Genomic DNA, 15,185 nt, shown 5'->3' with positions numbered 1-15,185 from the left:
AGGCAAACTACAGCAGTTTCTGTATCCGCACACAAAAACTAAACTACAAGGCTTGGAAGGCACATGGATTACTGAACCATTATAAAAATGTTTGGGATGGGGAGCTCCAGTGCCGCATCCACACATTGCCTCACGTCTGTAACTACACGTTCCTAAAACAGACTTTGCTAAATTGAACGTTTTCCTGCACATAGGATTACATCAACTTTAATTAGGTAACTGGCTCAGTGGTTTTGATTGTTTCGACTGGGTAAACACGTGACATGGATTGATCTATAATTAAGATGAACTTTAAAGATAAGTGTTCATGTTTAAGTGGTGGAGCGGACACATTTGTTGCTGCCCGAGGACGAAGGAGTAAAAGTACAAGTCGGAAGAGATCCTCTCTTTGCTCCATCAGTGATTGTTGACCTCTGTTTTTCATTATTACTAGGAAGTGGTCAGTTAACCCTCATAATTAAGCAATAAAGCGTGACAGAGAGTGCTGATTAATGCGTTGCTCACAAATACGGCCAGGCACGAGGAGAAACCCACGGCGGGCTTCTGGCAGTTTTAAATGGCCATTAGTTATAGTTGTGCAAAATGAAATTAACCCAGCTAATCAAGCACTGAGAAGCCACAGCTCAGCTGAGGGTCAAGCGTTCCTAGGAAACAAAGGATACAGTATGCTTATGTACCATGGGGGGGGAAACAACAACAAACAAAAACAACTGTCAGGTTGATTAATGGAAATGAATCCATACGATAAATTTGACCAAATGGTGAATAAACACAATAACCTGCACTGTACATATTAACACAGAAAAAGTCCACATCTTATAGAAAGGAAAGCAACAGATCGATGTCAGTCATCACCAAGTTCACGAGCAGCCTACTAAAACACGCTAGGGAATTGGTGTTCCTGCAGATGACCCTGACAGACCCTATCCCCAGAACCCTTTTTGACTGCCCTCCTCTGCAGACAGGTTTGCTATTTTACCCTTTCCAGACTCAGCCACACGGCCCCGTGTCCCTCAGGCTGAATTTTGGCAATGCCTGGATTATCACACGTATTCCTCGCATTCTCAGACGGGTTTGCTCTTTGTAAACCCTTCTCCTATCAGACCCAGAGAGCTGAGGAAGCAGGCAGAGCAAATGGCAAAAGCACAGGAGAACTACACAAGTTGAACATGCACACGGGCACGAGCCAGTTCATTCTGAGACAAAGACGCCACGAGCCTGAGCACCCGGAGTTTTTTCTGAACGAGTATCCTTCTCTCACTTTAAAATTAATCTTCCGTTATTATCCTTGGCAAGTCCTGCTTTAAGATGTTACCTCCATGTCTGGAACGGGAGAAATGTTTTTACCGCGGCCTGCTCTGTGTCCCTTTCTGGAAGCCAGAGGCCCTTCTCCCCTCTCTTTCTAAACCTCTGTTTCTGATTTCAGCTGAAATCTTAATTTGCCCCGTACATGGACAGAAATAGTTTAATTCTAAGGATTTCCCTCACTTCTTCAGTTGACAATCTTCATTTTAAGTGAAGCCTCCAAGACACTCACATGCATACTGATTTTGGATTACGTATTGCATAACCTGTATAATACACATGCATATGGATTTTGGATTACTCCCATCTGCATTATATGGCAATACTTTAGATCTGTCTTTGTCTGCTGAATCTAAGTGGGCACCTTTGCTTGTAGAAGCACACATAGCATTTCCCACGTTTTTTTCTTGGTGGCTTATTGTTCTTGGCATCGTGATCTTGTTATCAAAGGCTTCAAAGACACAAAGAATGGGCTTTCTCCCGTTCTTAGTACATTTTCTGCTACCGTTCCACTAAGTTGGAGAATGGCGAAAAGAAGAGATGAAATGAAAGTCAGAAAGATGGTATTGTCCTTCAGGTCTCTATTTCTGGAACGTTTTCTAACTCTAGGGAAAAAGGAATGCTCAGGTAAGCAAATTTACCCAAATACTGTTCAAAAAAACCCTCTGCTGCTCAACCCTGTTCTGTCTTATCCCAAAACTCTTTAAGCATGCACTAATACATACGTTTTGCTTGTGCTTTTATGTCCTTCACTTTTTCATAAGCTGTCCACGAACAATCTTTTATTATTAAACAGTCAGTGAGAGATCTTATCTTTGTCATATTTCCTCTTCCTACTTTTAAATGAATAATTAACATGGAACAGTTGGTAGGTATTCTTTCTAAACTTCTTACATGGAAGGAAATTCCTTCACAAAATAGAAGTGAAACAAGAAAAGACGCAGCTCAGCGTGACCACTGTATTCAAGTGCTTGCGCTATGTTCCAGCACCCTAATCTATTTTATAAAGCTGCATGCAATGCTGCTGTATTAAAATACACACAGATCTCCTGTGCTTGACGGACTGCCTCCTGCCCTACATTCAGCATAGAGTACCTGCATGATGACACTGCAGAAGTATGAGAATATGAAATATCACTTGTAGTTCTCAGGACACTCTCAACCACTTGATTATCTAGAATTCAACTGCCTGGCTGTGTGCACCTTGCATATGAAGTCATCACCAGCCTCCCTCCCCCAAAGAAATGGATGTACAACCTGACAGATACTCTCATTCACAAATACGGTGCTATCGCTGCAGGAATACTGTCTTCCTGATATTACTAAAAAGACTGCAAGTAAAAGACATCATTTTAAATAGGTTAGTGTCTTTTCATTCCCTTTTTTAAATTTTATGAATAGTTTAGTATGCCGGTGCACACAACCTAAGAAGTACTTATTATTATTTTTTCCCCAATAGTCCATCATTATCATTCTGTTGTATCAGAGAAAATTAGCACCTATCACTTACATAATTTCAAGCACTATTGTTAAGAGTGGAATTTGCATGCATGATATGGTGTATAGGCTAACACACAGTCCATTTGCTAAGTCCACGTGGTAAAATGGATGAATAAATAATTGAATACTTAGCTCCAAATATATAATTATTCTTAGAAAAAAAATTAGAGCACAAGCCTGTGAAAATACATATAATAATACTCATCTACAGCTAAATACCCTGGATAAAAATGCCCTTTCAGAAATAGAATAATATAGTTAGATTCCTAAAATGTTTACAGAAAACTCACACAAATGCCCAAGTTTTGAAAGTACAGGACTATTGCACTTCTTCCCCAAAGGCATTAGCTTTAAATTAAAAATGCTGTCCCAGCCTAACAAAGAAAAGGCTTAGCACAATACTTGTGCAGAGCATGCAAAAGGTTTGTAAACCTTCAAACTGCAGCTTAAATTGCTCCTATCAAAAAAAGCTACAGCTCGGTTACCTTTTTCAATATCCTCCCTCACCCTGCTCTGTAATAAGCATCGCTGTTCTGACGTCGCAAGAACTGTTTGTCGTACGTCTACTTCTAATACACCAGTCGCATCACTGACTTGTTACATGCAAAGAAATGAGGGAGTAGGCTTTGCAACAGTAAGTACGAAACATTGAGTCCAGTCCTTTTCTGTATTAGAGTGCAACATAAACCAACTTCCAGATGAAGTAAAATAAACGAGAAAACTATTGTCCTGGCTTGGTCAGCCCAGCCTTAAACGGTGACAACTATGCTCTAGTTCTTACGTCTGGTAGTAGTCCAAATGAATGCCAATACGCCATGAACAGGAAATGAGTGGAGAAAATTCCACTATTCTGGATCCAGTTTTCAGGAAGAATCAGGAAGAATTAAAGGCAAATGGGACAATATGTAGAAATCTGACACAATTGCACTAACGCTGATAGTAATGATGTCTTTTCTGGAAAAGACGTGAAACCATAAATTACAAGAATTCAAAATATTCTGTTTATCAGAATGGTCAGTAACACACAAACGGCAATGCCTTTTGTTGGTAACTTGAAAGAACAGTACCAAAATTTTCAAAGAACCCAAATTTTCTTCTAAACCAATGTTATACTGTTTTTCTGGTTTATGGACATCATGTTGTGTTTTAAAATAATGTATCTGTATTTCTGTGGCTGAGGCTATTTCCATTTTGGTATTTTTCTCACCTTGTGACTTGAAAGTCAGCCTACATTCTAAATCTCTAGAATAAATCTCTAAAATACAACTTTTCCACATTTATTTTCTGAGGCATTTATTTAGTCCTTTTGAATTTCTTCAGATATTCTTTTCCAGGCAAGAGTCATTGAGTAGTTTTGATAAACATAAAAACTTACTGTCTAAAACAATAATTCCATTACAGCTTTTTTCTCTTATTACTGGTCATCTGGTGTACCACTGAAGAAAATCTGTAGATAGACTTTTTAAAAATTATTATTTAATAAATCATAAAAAAATCTGTTAGGAAGCATGGGAGTCAATCTTGAGAGGCAGAATATCATTCAGACTTGACAGAGCTTTTAAGTCTGTCCTTCTCGTTTGCAACCATATATTAAGTAGCAGTGTGAGTCAGCGGGAATCTTTGTTAGGTCCAGGCAGAAGCCTGAGCTCCTCTAGCAGTCAACTGGGCTCTGAGGCTCTTGGCTGTTTTTCTCCTGCACTCACTTCCTTTGCTCTGAGCTATTTACTTTTCGACTAAGAGATTGCAATGCCCATCAAGGTAAAGCAAAGCAATTTGATAGAGCAAAAAATGTCAGGGTCATTTTCTAGATGAGAATCAATCAAATTCAAGGCAGATCCTTTTGCTTTGAAGCGCAACAGTGGAGGGAAATTCTGGAGCAAGGAAGACTTACCCTGGGAGGAGGAAGATCAGCCTAGGGAGCACATAACACATAGGACATCATAGTCTACACCCACGAGGCTGAGGGAGGTGGCCTACATCACTGAGAGACCACCCTTGATTGTCTTTCAAAGGTCATGGCGATTGAGCGAGGCTCCCAAGGACTAGAAGGATTCAGGTGTCACTTTTGTATTTGAGAACAGCAAGAAAACTATATATATTTTTTTTTTTAAACAGTGAGGATACTCAAACAGGTTGCCCTGAGGGTCTGTAGAGCCTCTGCCCTCTGACATACTCAAAACCTACCTGGACACAATGCTGAGCAACTTGCTCTGAGCCGGAGGGCTCAGACTAGATAACCTTCAGAAGCCTCTCCCAACCTCTGCACTTCTGTGATTCCACGATAATGCTCTCTCATCTGGACAAAGTTAATCCACACAAAGAGGTGCTCTTTTCATACACCTACGCACATTAGCACAGCCTTTGATAGTCCTAAAGATACAAAGTGATTAAGGCGTATCTTCCATACCAAAGAAATGCTATACTCAGTATTACACAAGGTTTTACACAAGGAAGCTTGAAACAAAACAACAGGAAGAAAAGTATAGCTTCTAAAAAGAAAAATTATACTGTGAAACACCTGCAGCATATTCAGAAAAGATGGTAAATTAACCACATCATAATAAAGTGTTTTTGTAACCTGTGCAGAAAAGTTACACAGTGTAAAGGCTCAAACTGAACCATTAAACATGTTGGGATGTACTGTGTGAACAAAGGTAAGGAAGGATGAATTTGAAGAACTGCAACATAAACTCCCTCTAATGAAAGTATCAGTATGTACCAGAGAAGCTGGATCAGAGTCTTCCCAAATTCACTTCAGTCAAACAGTACAGGCACAGCTCCTAAGACCTTGAGGCACCCTGTCGCTATCTAGCTGCAAGCAGCTTTCCTAGGAAGTATCACCATCATCAGTGTTTCCTGCACACAACCACCACCTAGGAACCTTGCTCTAGCTGCTGTGACAAAAGATTTAAAGAAGAAAGAGGAAGAAAGAAAGAGAGGAGAGAGAGAAAGTCGATGCCTGAGGCAGCTGAATGGTGCCCTGGAGAACTGGACTGCATCTCCTTTGCCATGGACTTTATAATAAGAAGCAAGAAACATTAGTAATTATCCTCCTTGTTTCCTGAATACCCAGCTTGAGATTTGGAGTCTGATTTGCAGTGGTTTAAGTGATCATATCTGCAAGTAAAATCAGTAAGAACTGCACTTTGGACATACGAAGTGCTATAAAATGCCAAGTACTTCTGCTCTCAAGGTCCCAAATATGATAAATCGTGAACTCCAAATCAGTGGGTATGTCTGAGCTTAATCTGTGTCTTAACTCCTCAGCTGTGAAACAGGGGTAATAACCACTCATCTTCTCTTATATTGGAAGGATAAATTAAACAATGTTTGTGAAGCACTTAGATATTATATAGTAATGAGCACCACAGAAAAAGTCTGTAAGAAATGAGTAATTATGTATTCTGAGCAAGGGATGAGTAGTAATCAGCAGTGAAGGCACAGGACCATACATTGAGCAATGAGAAGAATACAAGACAAGATATTGAATAGCTGCTCATTAACTGAACGTTATCCAATCTGTTCAATGAACAAGGCACAGGTCTAACAGAAAAAGTCGTATGTGATTGTGTAATTAAGGCCAAATTAGAAATCATTACCTGTGGTACAGATGAACAAAGATCACGCAGGCCACTAGCATTCATCATTTTCATATTTAGTGGTGATTTTGCAAACTTGACTTTTTTTCTCCCCAACATATTTTTAAAGTAGGAAACTGGAAAAAAAAGCAGCTCAAAACCCCTGAAACCCACCACCGCACCTAATACAAGAACCCACACAGAGGAGCAGAAAAGGGTGGGAGAGAACACAATAACCTCAGGCGGCCCTGCCACTCCAAACTCTGAAACGGGAGAAGACAGGGTCTGCCACGCTGCCCGTCGACAGGAGCAGGACATCAGCAAGTTTTAGCGCCCAGGAACCACAGCACGCACAAATCCCATGCACATGCTCTCATCTGCTGCACGCAGAGCCTGAACACAGACTTTAGGCTTCAGGTACACCGACACCCCACAACCCCAGGTGACGCACAGACTACAGACAAAGCTCATGTACTGGCCACTCCAACAGCCGCCCAAGGCCCTGGATTTGGCAACTCACCTGGGAGAGAGGGTACCAAATAATTTTGTAAGTTAAAACCAGGCAATAATTCTGTCTTACAGAATTTCCTCTCCTTAAACAATAAAGAGCTGTAGGCTTCAAAGCTGACTGCGGGCCGCTGTTGTTTCTAAAAAACCTGACAAAACTGCCTCAGTCTAAGTCTAGACTTCAAACCTAACAGAGGCACTCCCAATCTTCAACAACCTAAAACCGTGCTACAAAAAAAAGCTGAAATCCTGGCTTCTTTTAAGGCAATGGGAGATTTGCCATTACCTTTTCCCACTCTATTTATATCTGAGATGCTAGCAGATGCCTTGTTCCCTCTGTCTATAACAGACAGATCTGTATGTACATTTTATCTCTTTTTTTTTGTCTGGAGACTGTTTTCCCACCCTCTTATTTAAAATGGGATTAGGAGGTACAAAAAGATGTTTTGTTTCTGGCTTTATATAGTTATATATTTATTTTGAGGTTTTATCTATTTAGAATTTCTTTCAGCCACAACACTGCAGAATTCCTTCTCTCTAACATTGTTTCGCTGAAGGCACCTTGCAGGATTATCTCCTTTTGCCTCTTAACTAGTTAACCCAACACTGGGAAGAGCCTTTTCAGGCGGTAAACATTTTCTGAACCTTCAGGGTTGTAGAAGAGAAGTGCTATTTGCTACTAAAAGTGAAAATTATAACACTGCTTCGATAGGTTGCCAAGGCAGGTAGATAACAGCATTTTATAAAGCAGTATTTCTTAAGACGCAGTACCATAGCTGTAAGGAGCTAAAGTATCTGATTAAGGATGTTTTATGGTATTTACTACGCTTTATGCTCTTTGATATAGAAGATCTTGTACATATATTTATGTTCAATTGAAAACTCCAATTTGAATGTTCGTTCATCCTTTAGTCATCCATTTACAGTGGTATTGTATTAGGCTTCACAACCCCTCGCAGCAGCACAGTGTCCAAGAAGCCAGATCCATTATACTTCAGTGACAGAGGACTTCTCAGTAGCCAGGGTCTCGCTTGCGGGGATTACCAGCAAACATAACCAAGCGTGAGGTTACCTGATGGTACCTGATGGTCTGGGGGTACCTGCAGAGGCTTAGGTGTATAGGATGGCGTTATTTCCAAAGGACTTCACTCTCTCCTGAGCTTTTTTCTGAACTCAAAATGAGAAAAGTCATCGCAGGAAACAGACATTCATCTGCTAGTACAAATACAAAGCAATTCTGCCTTATGCAAGATCTGAGCACTTTACATCAATTTTTAAAACCTGAAGTCCTTGTATACCTGTGAAGATCTGGTCATCCACCATCACTACAAGTGGAATATCCTAAAAATGTATTAGCTGGTTCATCCTCTTTTTTACTACTCCTATCTCCTCCATTTTTGGAGTCAGATGGACTCTCCAGCCTTACTAAGACACAGTATTAAGCAAGAGAGACCTCTTTGGCTTATCCTTTACTATTGCAGATAACCAAATCACATTATACATCAGTTACTTCTCCTACACTCCATTTCAAAGTAGGTACTTAAATCCTGACTCCTTTCAGGAAAGTGCCCCTGAAAGTCCCTCTTTCTGGTGGTTTGCAGCCTTCTCAAAATATCAAACTAGCTAATGTAATTTTTACCCATTTGCTCTTATTTCAGTACAGTTCTTAGTTCAAAATAAATTCTCCTCCCTCTCAGTTGTCTATTCCTCCACTGTGAAATATTTATAGACAGCAATCATGTCCCAACTCAGACTCGTTTTGGGTAAGCTAAAAAAAGCTAAAAGCATTTAGTCACCTGACATAAGATAAATTTTTATTCCCCAGATCATTTCAGAAGCTCTCCTAATGCATTTATTCGACTCTGAATCAAACTGGCTTTCACATGCTGTTGACCAGAAGCATACACAATACTCCACACAAGCATTCCCAGCATCATTTGTACCATGATGGAATAAGTACTTCCCTGTTTGCTTGAAATACTTGGCGCATCTGAACATACGGATTTTGTATAACCACGTTACACAAGTGGCTCAGCCATCTTGGAACTATTACCTAAAAGATGAATTTCCCAGGAAGCACCCCGTCTACCTTCCCTAGGTGGCACATGGAGAAAAAGCCATTCTTTTCTTTAAAAAAGGCAGTTGGAAGTATTCAAGAAAACACTAAACTAATGGCTGTGACATCCAAACTTCTGTTAGCCAAAATATTTGTGGCTACCTTAAATCTGCATGGATTCACAGGGCCAGCCCACCTCTATGAAGACTCTGATTTACAGGAATGTTACCCTGTGATGTGTTAAAAAAGAAAACGACTAAAAAAACTCCAACAAACCAGAAACACTACTGCAATTCAGTTCCCTGTCACATCACAACAATGCCAAAATTTCCCCTATCTAATAAGGATGAGGAAGGTAAGCGCATGAAAGCCTGTGTGATGCTTGAATTTGCAGCGATGGAAGGCCGCTACCCAAGATAAGACAACCTTACCACTGTGTATATCTTCTGCTTACTGCCTATTGTGCTTGTGGAGGCTGGCTTTCACCTATTGAATGTATTATTTTATAGATGAAGCAGTCTAGAAATTAGCATTCATAAAACAAGGAACAAAAGACGAGGAAAAGAGTGCAGGAGAAGAATAGTTGTGCACAGACCTTCTAGCATTATGCGAGCATTTGTCAAAGCTAGACAGCAGCCCATATTTAAATTCTTATCCTTGTACTTGTCCCTCCCTCTCTACAGCAACACCTGCTTACATGGCACATAACAGTTACCATCAAAAAAACTGGAAAAGCCTTTTGGGAGGGAAGAAATCATTAATGCTTTTGGAAATTAATAAATGCGGATTTTTAACTTCCTTGATATAAAATATTTTTTCAAATCATTTTCCCAGCCATTAACCAACTCATGGTTCTTTGTGGCACTGCAGCTGCTAAACTCGCCCATTCTTTGCTTGTTTTAAAATGATGACTCTGTTATCACCTAGATGGTTCCCAAACCTACTCCCTCCTGTATTAGCATTGCACTCCACATTTAACATGCATCCAGCATTTATTCTTCAGTTATCAGAGTTTCTCATGCAGGCCACATATTCCAAGAGCCACAAGGAAAGCTTTTCCTCCCATTCCACACCTGTCCCCAGCTTTAAAATAGTCAATTGTAATACACTCTCAATCCTTTATTAAGCTTTCCTTTTTTTGGTCACAGTTCTTGCTGCCTTTTTTTTTTTTCTTCCCCTTTTTGGAGTCCCAGAGCAAACCTTTCTAGCTCCTTCCTCCTACCAGCCTCCTGAACACCGAGCTCCTGGTAACTAAAGCCAACCAGGAGCAGGAACGAAGACTTCATTTCACTGAGCAATACTGCCTGCCAGAGAAAAAAAAAAACAGGAAAAGCCCTTTTTATAGCTATGAAAGCATGGAAGGCTGGTGGCAGCTTCAAACCTACAATGACTTAATTATTTAAATTTTATTTTACACCCATTAACCATAGCATATCAAGTAAGAGTAGCAGCTGCTACATGAATATGACCAGCTCACTTGCCCTCAGCAGATCACCCATCTGCTTGCTCTTCACCTAATATTTCTGTTTGATAGGCTGTAAAACAGATTCTTGCAACAGGTCAGGAATAGAGTCAACTTCAAATCCCACATAGAAATTTCTATGAAAACATATGGACATCTATACCGAGTGATGTTGAATTTAGAGAGGCCACTGACCTTATGAGAGTGGATAAAAGGAAAATTGCAGCCTGTGATGGAAAAACACTGACTCCATTACAGTCAATGAACAGAAGAGCAGAGAGTGAAGAACTGTATGTATAATTAATTCTAGCAATACAGACCTACAAAATTCATGGGTGCACACACTGCAAAATGGTGTGGAAAATGTCTTTCTATAATGAATCCATTTCAGTTTCTGGAGCATAAAAAAAATATTGCTTCTTTAAATGATCAATAAGGTAAACTTTCTTGTTCACCAGTAGTATTTTATAAAAATTTATGTTATGCTAATTAAGCAAATTATTCAAGCGCTATGTATTCCAGCATTTAAATTCTCATACCTTGATATATTTTTTCCACCTCGATTCAAATGACAAAATTCTAGGAAGCACACACAGAGGCTTTTGTTTCTCTTTATTTTCTACTGGGGGCGTAGGGCATTGCGAAGTTCTTTTGCATACAGTGCATGGGAAAACCACAGGCAGATTACCTGCTTCTGAAAAACCAGGTTATGCATAACATATCACTCTCCCTCTCGTGTGGTCTTCTGGAAGCAGAGACTACAGAGTACTTCCAAAAAAAAAAAAAGTATAAGAGTATCGCTGGGATATTATGCATCTGGCCCATTGCTAAACAGTTGCATAGTGCTTGTGCATGCCAAAGAAGTGAATTTATCTACCACTGAATTTCCAGGCTGGCAATAGCCTGCAATCCTTCATGCAAAGACGAGCCTCTAGAAGGTTGCTGGATCCCTTTGGTTATGGCAAGGCAGACTAGGAGTTACCCCAGTCACTGCTGGGTTGGATCCTCAATCTTGCAGCCCAGGTTGTTTTGTTTCTGTGTTTTCAGAGCAGTCTAGCACAAAGGGAGATGAAGAACGGCACTCCTTTTCCATAACCCTATCTTCAAGACAACCTCGGTTCCCACAGCTGTGCCAAGGCCCTGCAGATTGCTACACAAGAAAGTTCATCCCTTCCACTATCGAAATGAAGTCTTGGATAACCTGCTGTTCAAACAGGCACTGAAGGCAGGATTTGTTTGTTACTAGGCTGCTCGCTGAGATGCACAGCACATTTACTATATCCAGGAGGCCATTTACATAAGATGGCATCAGATTAGACGTTGAAAATTTTCCTTCAGCCAAATTTCCCCCTTTTCAAATGGGCAAACAGCAAATGTTCAGGTGAAAAAGAAATGCAACCCTAGAAACTTCTGTTTCTGTGATTGTGTTTCTACTTCAGAGGTGAAGAGAGATCTACGTTTCTGACTTAAAATAGCAGAACTAGCTTTAAGGCCAACCTCCTGGAGCAGAAGTCAACAGTAAAATATGAAATTTACTGAACATTACATCTTTGTATTTAAAAAAAGGACGAGCTTCCCTATAACTAATACAATATAATTTGTTAATTCTTCCATTTTAAGCAGCCAAAAACCTCCAGGCAAATATGCAAAGTAACTGGAAGAAGATGGTCATTTTTGCTGTAGTCTTTAGCACCATTTGGAGATGAAAAAATGCCTTCCTTTTTTCTTACCTTCAAGCCAAAGGAAGAATGAAAGATTAACTTTAGCAACTTAAGATGCAATATAAATTTTGATTTAGGACAGATTACCTCATACTTGTCTGGAACTTGAACAAATGAAGACTAAAAATGCAAAGAGTACGCAAGAACAGCTGTGATTTCTGACTCCAAGCCTGTTACTCTCCTCAGAGAAAGCTGGTTCAGTGGAAAAAGAGAAGACGACAAGACTGGCCAAGTGTTTTAGGTTCCCCTACAGTACAGTGTATTTTCAGCACATGACTCTCTTAATGATCACAAATTAAAGTTTAAGTAACTTTATGTTTGGCCATATCTGTAATTTAGAAAATCATACAATGCAATTGTCCTAGGTAAAAATGTATTACAAATACAAATGTCTTAACTTTTGCAGTGACACCATTTATCAACACTCTTATGGTTAAAGGATTTTAGCATTTGCAAGAGAGATCAAATTTATATTAACGACAGTCACATTTTTTCATATCAGACTCCTGTACATCAAGTCAGTCAGCAAAAAGTTCATGCTTACTTGATATCAAAATTTTGCACTTCAATAATTTACATCCCTGCAATGAATTCCATCTGAAATTACTTTTGAAATTTCACCAATAAACCCATTTTAATATTTTTCTGGTCTACAGCTCTTCTTCTCATAAATTCATTAGATATTTCCTCCAAGTAAGATTCACTGGGAATACAATTACCAGATTTCTAATTGGAAATGGAAGTTTTAGTCTCTTTATTGTCGTGTATTTTCTTGTTTTTAAATTTCATGTAGTTCTTTTCTCCTACAATCCCTCTGTTTTATAGTATTTCAGAGAGCGCGAAGGAATTGGCACTCAAAAGCTGTTCAAGGTGGGTTGACAACGTTAGCAATTCTAGCAGAGTCCTAAAGAGCTGGGTGGTGTACAGTGGTCTCTCTTTCCAAATCTGCCTTCTCTCTGTTTCCATACTTTGTGACCTGATTTGTCTCCCTGCTTCACAGAATCATAGAATGGTTTGGGTTGGAAGGGACCTTTAAAGGTCATCTAAGTCCAACCCCCCTGCAATGAGGAGGGACATCTTCAACTAGATCACTTGTTCTTGTCCTTCTACTTTAACACCAGTTGCTTTCTCCCATTATTTCCATCCCACCATATCTTCTGAAGTACCACCAGTATGTAACTTTTGAAATTAAACTAAATAAAACTTTTATTTAATCAGCAGAAACGAATGATCAAAAGCCTCTTCCCCTCCAAGGAGAGGAGTTGCTCCATTCAAAGAGGGCACAGACTGAAACACAGGCAGGTCCGTCAGAACACCAGGGAGCACTTTTTTACTGTGAGGATGACCAACCACTGGAAGAGGTTGCCCAGGGAGGTTGTGGAGTCTCCATCTTTTGACATATTCAAAAGCCATCTGGACATGGTCCTAGGCAACCAGCTCTAAGTGGCCCTGCATGAGCAGGGGGGTTGGACCAGATGATCTCCAGAAGTTCCTTCCAACCTCAGCCATGCTGTGGTTCTGTGAAAATGGCACCAGCTGTAGCTACCATATTTAATAACAATGGGAAGAGGAGGTAATTTTTGAGAGAATATAATTTCTTGTGCAACTTTCTACTGAAGAATGTTTAGTGGATCAAGTAAGAAACGTGTGTGTGTGTGCATGCATACAAAGTGTGGGCAAATGGTGAATGAAACTTGAGTATCTCTTCTATTCTTTCACTACAATCTTTTAGAGAGGAAACAATTCATTTTTACTCAAATAAATTAGCCATTGCATTTATAAATTCCTCAGAAAGTTGTTTCTATGTTCACAGAGGGAATTTTACTGTTTCCTTCCTAATAAAGACAAGAATGCAAGCACTTAAGTAAAGAACACAGCTTTAGCTCAGAGCTGAGACAGGTATGCCCAGAATCTACATTTAAGGTAACTCTTTCACTTTGATTTATTTTTTCATTTGTACCACGCACTGAACTACCGTAGTTTTAAAAGCATCTTCATGAACATATGATACAGAGCAATTACTGCAAATTTTTCATTCAAAATAGGAAACCTCAGGATGGGGTGTTTTATTGGTCATGTACCCCACTGAAAAAATTATGACGACCCTACAAAAAATTTTTGTTGTTACAAAACTACCTACACAAATTTTTATTCACATTGATAGTTTCAGGATGTTTGGAGCCAAAACGTATATTATGTTTTTGCTATGTACTTTTGTGGCTAATACTCTACAATGTACTTTTATGCATATATATATATATACACACACAAATATATAAAAAAAACCCAGGAAAGTGCAAGCCAAATTTTCAGTGTTTGCATAACAACAATGCTATCAGTATCATCGAGAGCTCACAGTCATGTGCATACCAAGCAGAAGTCTAGACAGTGTTCACATACCGCTAGCAGGAACATGTATGTTAACATAATAATTAAAAAAAAATAACAATTTAAGCTAATTTAAAACTCCTATCTTCAATTTTTAGGCATGACAAGATTGCTTTGTCTTTCATTATTTGAGGTTTTTTTCTTGCTTAACTTGTAAACTTTCAATAATTACTGATCACTTCTAACTGCATTTTAAAAACACATTTCTATGCCTGATTAAAGAGTAGTCCTTTCCTAATAATTTGGGCTTCTGAGGCTTGGAAACGTAGTCTTGCTGCTTTGTTAACTCCTAAAAGGAATTCTTGGTAATTTTTCACAAATTCCTATAAAGCTGGATAGGGATATCCATCTGATTATGTCAGAAAGGATATCAAAAGAGAGGGGCACAGTAAACGTAGATACACAGTACCTTGAAGTTACAGTGATTCAAGACTGGGAAGGAAGCTTTCCTGGAAGGCAAGAAAGGAAGAAGGAAGATAACAAAAGGTTCTGTGGCTTCACACAGCAGGTGTATTGAAAACCTCACCACCACAACAACAAAAAGATCCTCATGATTCAGGGGCCAGCTTAGACATGGACATCTGAAGACCCATCCATGATGTGGCATGGGAGCACACAGAGAAATCACTCAGTGAAAATAAGTAAAGTTTTCCAGTTCATGTGCTACA

The 15,185-nt window shown here is 39.4% G+C and overlaps 1 protein-coding gene across 2 annotated transcripts in view; it reads right to left on the bottom strand.

Moving 5' to 3' along the window:
- Positions 1-15,185, bottom strand: part of NR3C2 (nuclear receptor subfamily 3, group C, member 2) — a 204,759-nt gene that overhangs the window by 73,172 nt on the left and 116,402 nt on the right. The gene's annotated exons all lie outside the window — the stretch shown is intronic.

The sequence above is a fragment of the Cariama cristata genome, unplaced genomic scaffold (assembly GCF_000690535.1).
Source record: "Cariama cristata isolate BGI_N322 unplaced genomic scaffold, ASM69053v1 scaffold1226, whole genome shotgun sequence".
Taxonomy (NCBI): Eukaryota; Metazoa; Chordata; class Aves; order Cariamiformes; family Cariamidae; genus Cariama; species Cariama cristata.
This window is presented reverse-complemented; position numbering and strand designations above follow the sequence as displayed.